The following is a 5,998-nucleotide window of genomic DNA, read 5'->3' on the forward strand; positions in this document are numbered from 1 at the left end:
TTAAGTGTAAGCTTTTAAAGTTTATTTTGGGGATCATAGCGTGTTTTATTTTTTGTGCTATAAGATTAACAGTATTAAATGAATTATATTCTTAGAAGATATGGAGTGTCTTTTCTTAAGATTAGTGCCTTTTTAATTTCTTACCCGACTTATTTCATAGAACTGGTCCCAACATTAAGCCACTGTTTGGTTTGGGGTTTTTTTTGTTTTGTTTTTGGGTTTTTTTCCCCAGTGCCCTGTTTGTACAGTCTAAATAAAATCTGCCTCCACTTACAGTATTATTTGTTGTCTTTAGTCTGAAAACCTTGACACTATCAGCAGAGTGTTCAGGTCCTTACTCTGTCACTAGGATGCCCTGTTTGGTGTGTGAATGAGCGCGCCAACAGAAGTTTCCCAGAAGCAAAGGAAGAATTAAGCAGGAGAAAAGGCTGGTGCCAGGCTGAATGCTGCTCTCCTGGTTCCATCGTCGTGCCTCTCTGACTATGCTGCTCTGCTCCGGAAGCTCACCTGAAAGAGATGCATCTCTGGTTATACAGATTACTGATGGCTCTTCCTCCCTCACGCCTGACACTTCAGTGCTCCTCCTCTCACTGTTTAATGCTGCTGTTTTATTGGTTTCCAAAGGTCTCTGTAGAAACCATGACCTTTTTACTGTGATACCCTTGCCTCTGCTTGTAAGAATGACCGTGTTATGTGTATGGTTTGAACTAGCTTATTGTTTAATAAGGTTTAACCTGTGCAGGTTCTGGAGGGGGAATCGCTGGCATGGCAGCCACTGGTGAAAGGTGGCAGTATAAGAAGTCAACAATACCTGCTTTTGCAAGTAAAAACCAGGAGGTCATTTTGCCTTTTTACAATCAATCCAGATCAAGAACAGCACTAACTAGAACATAAGGGGTTTGGGTGGTTTTAAGTATTTGGGATCATTCAGTTAAATCATTACCAATGTGTTAAAACTTGAGCTGCTCTCATGGAGCAGAGAAACTTCAGAGGAACTTCAGAAGCTCAACTGCTGCAAAGGAGAAGTCTAAAAAGCTTGTGTGGTTTCCCTGGACTCTAGGTATGTTCACAGCCTGGTGCTTGTCTTCTCTGGAGTACAGATTTCCATCGGATGTTAATAAACGTTCACAGACAACTCTGCATAGTGTCTTATCATCAGATGCTCACATTTCTCAGGTTACAGTTCAGGAAACCAGTAGTATTTTGAATACTTGAGCAAGAACAGGTAAGGTGCATGCAGGAGGCTTCATATCCCATTTCAGAGTGCTCTTGAAACCTTTAGCTTGCCAGCAGAAGCACTACCCCACTGCTACAGCTGTTTCTCATGCTGCCTACAGTAGCTCCTGCTTTACTATTAACAGCAAAAGCAAGCATCCACAGCTACACCAGCCATATGCTTACCTGCCAGCCCTCTCTCTCTGGGGCAAGATTACTTGTTCTGGTAACATCCAGGCTTCTCAGACACTAAACTGTAGCACCTACACACAGTGGGAGATGAAGTGATTTCAGAGCCAGGAGCTTGGGGGAAGTTTAAAATACTTCTGTATGGAAGAACCTTATTTGTGCCTCAAATACATCCAGTGAGGCTGCAACAGTCTACATTCCCTTATTTCACTGCAATGAAAGTTTAGCAATGACTCCTTTCAACAGGCTGCTCACGTGCTTTACTGTGGCACACGGCCGTTATCATTATTCCATATTCCACAGCTGCAGTGGGCTGCAGGGACACTGAGCTGTCTGCATTTAAACATGCAGCTGCTGCTCACCCTTGCACAGAGCCCCAGGAGTGCACAGCCTCCACCACTGGCACTGGCTCTGTCCTCCCTCTCCAGCTTCCTTCCCCTGGCACTGACTTCCAGGTAATTTCCCAGCTGGGGACCACTGCTCTCAACACGCTCTTTCTCCCCTAGCGCTGCTTTCCCCTCCCTGCAGTCAGGACTCGGGTTTTGAACTCCAGCAACAGCCACGTTTACTCAGCAAGAAGCCCAAGGTAACAAGAAGCAGGCAGGCTCTGGGGCTGGGTTTGTTCCTGGCTTACCTGCACACAGGCTTTCACTGATTGAAATCTGCTCATTCAGCTATGTCACTCCAACAACAGGCAGCGTAAGCCTTAATTTCTACCTCACCCTGGACCCAGCTGGGTTTACCTGTTTGTCTCATGTAATTAAAAGTTTTTATTTCTAAACCAGTGCAGTAACAACCACCCCTTAAGAATCAACCAGGGGTATCCCTGTTTGAGCTTATACCAGTAGGAAATAGGCTTAAATATACTCAAATAAATGCTGCCACAGCAAAAGAACACTTTTCCTTGTAATTTTTGACATGATTTACGATAGTGTGAGTTGTGCACACAGGAAAGCTCTGCAGGTTTGTACCCACTGGCGGGGACAGCTCACCTTGGGGCAGCTGTAGTGGGTTCTGTCCCCTACACTGTCCCCTCTGCCTTTATTTTTAGAGGGCAGATCAGCTGCTCTGCAGCAGCTGTTAAGCCACAAGTCACAGCTCAGAGGGGTAAGGTAAAGCAGTTCCAATTTCAGGTTACCTTAATACCCAAGCTGCAAACTATGGCATCACTGTGCAAACAGCTGAGCCCTCCTGCAGCAGGACTGAATGCACCACGGACTGCCAGGCAGCAGGGGAAGAAACCATCACAGCTGTCCCAGAATGAGTCTCCTGCTCCGAAACTTGAGCTCTAAGAACTTGCCCACAGCCAAAGCTGCATCAGTTACTGTAAGTCACTAAGAGACTGTTGTGTGCCCACCTGGAGTCAGGTTATCAACACACTGCTCCCAGTGGACCACCCTGCACCAGAGCAGCCAGGCAGCCCAGCACCCATCACTGTGACTTGGACACAAATCCGCTTCACAGGGGCTCCTGCCTCAGACTGGCATCACCTTTAGGAGATAAAAGCTGAGCTACTGCCCCTGCTCGGTGGTTTGATGGCTGCTAACCGTGAGGACACAGCAGCCTTCAAGTGCCAGACACAGCCTCACCTGCAGAAGATGCCCTCCATGCTGCTCCCAAGGCAGGCGGGGGAACGAGAAACACAGAGAATGAAGGCAGTGCTCTCCTCAGATAACCTTCCCAGCACCTGCTTGCTTCATTCCAGGCATTTTGTAACCAGAACCCTCCCTACACGAGTTATTAGTCTAACCCGCCGCTGGCGCACCAGACAATCGGGATCAGAGCTAAATCTGGGGTATCCGTAGGGAACCGACTCCTGCTCTGTACGTCCTGGCTGGTCCAACAAGGGCAGCTGAAAGTCAGTGCTGAAAATCTTTCACTTGTGATCTTGCACTGAGTCTAGAAATCCATTAAAGCCATAGAGAAAAGTGTGGATCACAGGCACTGTTAACACCCCCCCCCCCCCCCCCCCCCCACTGCATTGTGTTTCCCAACCTACGCTAATGAATCCACTCCAGGCCCTGGGGCAAAAAGCTCTTGCTGCCATGGCAGAGGGTGGTGGGGCAGGAAGGCAGCGCTGGACCTGCTACTTTGCCTTCCCTGGCTGACCCTGCACCAGAGACCCAACTGACTGAAGGGAGCGCTGAGGCAGAGGAGGGGATGCTCTTTGAAAGGACAGAAGGGATTGATATCAGTGAACAACAGGAGCTGGTTTGCAGCTCTTGGCACTTGACTCCTGCTCAGCCCACACTGGCACTATCCTGAACTTGTCATTGGAAACATAAGAATTTAACTTGCCCATTTTTCATTCCTGTGAAGTAACAGCCCTGTGTGTTTCTAGACTCTAATGCCACTCTATTAAAATATGCTTTATGTTACTTTACTAACATGATCTGATTATGATGTAGTTCAGGGACTCTCTGAGACTTCTACATCCTGAATCCATCTCTGTATTCTTGGACTGGCTACTTTTTGCCCTCATGCTGTGACCAGTGATATCATTAATCCACTGACCTTGAAGAGAAACAGCTTTTCTCTTTCCAGGTGATCTGGCTTCAAGTCTGAAGTGATGGCTGATACACAGCACGGGGCTGGCTTCCTGCTGAGCACCCAGCCTAAGGCCCTGCACAGGACAAAGGAAATGTAATCCATCAGACAGTGGTCATCTTAATGTAAGAAAGAGCTGTCCATGACTACCTGGAATAGCCATGGTTACGCAGCTCTTTGGGGAATGAGATCTAAAATTAACAAAGATAATTTCCTTGCAAGAAATAGCATCTTGGCTTGGACATGAGGCACATCAGGGTGAGCCAGAAATGGAAAGGCTAAAATTGGGATTCTGCTGAATGGGCTAACACAGGCCCGACCAGTGCCACAGGGTATCAGCACTATTGGAAACTTCTGACCAAAATCATCCCAAACTACAGGATGTATCCCGGTAGCAACAAAAAGGTTACTTCCAGTACTCAGCAGCAGCTCCTGCCTGTATGAGGGACCCACCTTCACCTCCACTGGTGACCATCTAATAGAGGCAGAGGTAAGGTGATGGGATGGCAATAGCTCTCCAGCCAGTGGGATATTGTCCTGGCTTTCTAGCCAGTTGGTGCTGTGCAGCAATGGTAGCCACTGTTCTCCACAGCAGTGTTTGTGGCACTAATGCTGAATTTGAACACGCAAAAACAAAGACACATTGGAGAGCAACCTAGGAACAGAAAGTGTGCGCAGGGCAGTAAGGATGTGGGGCTTTCACCCATCAAGCCTCCCCCACTGCACTGCTCTGATTTCAGCTACCCACTGCAGTCCTGCAGCCCAGTGGCACTGCAGCACTGAAACAGCCAGAGAACAAAGGGGAGGGGGGAGGTGATGTACCTGGAAAGGAACAGGCTGATTTAACACCCCTCCCTGCTGCCAAATGCTCTGTGGGCTCTGTAGTCATCACCTGAAATAGAACCACAGTCTGTGCCTCCTCCAAGAGACAGTCCCTGCTGGAAACATGTCAGGGCAGTGCTGGGGCAGTGATTTACAGCACAGGGACCCACCTCGGGAGCTGCTGACACCGCACCCCACTGTACCTGGCTCCTTTCCCTTTCTTCACCATTCAAGCTACTTGTTGATGCTTGCTATAGCCTGGGAACCTGACACAGGTATCGACCCAGTGAGGAATGTAGGCAGGGTTTGGGCAGAAAGGAGGAAAGGTCCTGCATTAACCTTGGGGTGCAAGCCAGAGAGACACCACACACGGCTGCCATCTAACTCCAAGACACCCGGACACAAGGAGTCCCTTCCGGTCCAGAGCCATCAGCCTGGCAGAGACTGAGCAGCTCCAAGGCAGCCCCGTCTCCCCGGCACTGGCCACAGAGCCCCAGGAGCCCTCTCGCACGTCCCAGTGCAGACACATCCTCCCCACGGCGAGCGGCTCGCACTGGGTAACCCCCTCCTCCTCCGCTCGCGTCGCTGCCAGGGTCCCTCCCCAGACATGAACGGCTGCAGCCCCGACTCGCCCCGGTCGCAGCCTCCGTCAGCACCAGGCAAGACCCATCACGCAAACCCTGGCTCCAGACTCGCCGCGGGATCGGCGCCCCTCGCACACGTGAACCACAGCGCGGCCGAGCCTGGGGTTTTCCCGCATTCTCCATCACTTTGGGACACCCTCCGGCCACTTCCAGGCCGCAAAACCCGGGCAGCAAAGCCCCTGCAGGCTGCCCCAGCGGTCCCCTCGCAGGTCACACGCAGTCACTGGGTGGCACTGTGCCACTGCTGTGCAGCGCCCAGCTCCCTTCCTCCTCCTCGGGGTGTCGGGAGGAGCCCCCAGCAAGGCCTCTCCTCCCGAAGCGCACCCAGCTCAGCCATGGGTTAGGGATGGGTGCCCGGGCACCCAAGGAGCCCGTGGGGCGGTGACCCCGGTGCCCAAGCAGGGGGTCTCGCTGCCCCCCTGCACAGCTCTGCTTCCCCACTACCGTTATGTTTTCATTACCGCGGTAAAAGGAGATCAACTGCATCTTTACAACATGCCCTTCCATAAAGCTAATAGGCCAGGCAATTGGGATGCCCCTGTGAAGTACTTTATAGTCTGGACCCGAGGAGTTCATGCTGC

Source organism: Melopsittacus undulatus, chromosome 12 (genome assembly GCF_012275295.1).
Source record: "Melopsittacus undulatus isolate bMelUnd1 chromosome 12, bMelUnd1.mat.Z, whole genome shotgun sequence".
NCBI lineage: Eukaryota > Metazoa > Chordata > Aves > Psittaciformes > Psittaculidae > Melopsittacus > Melopsittacus undulatus.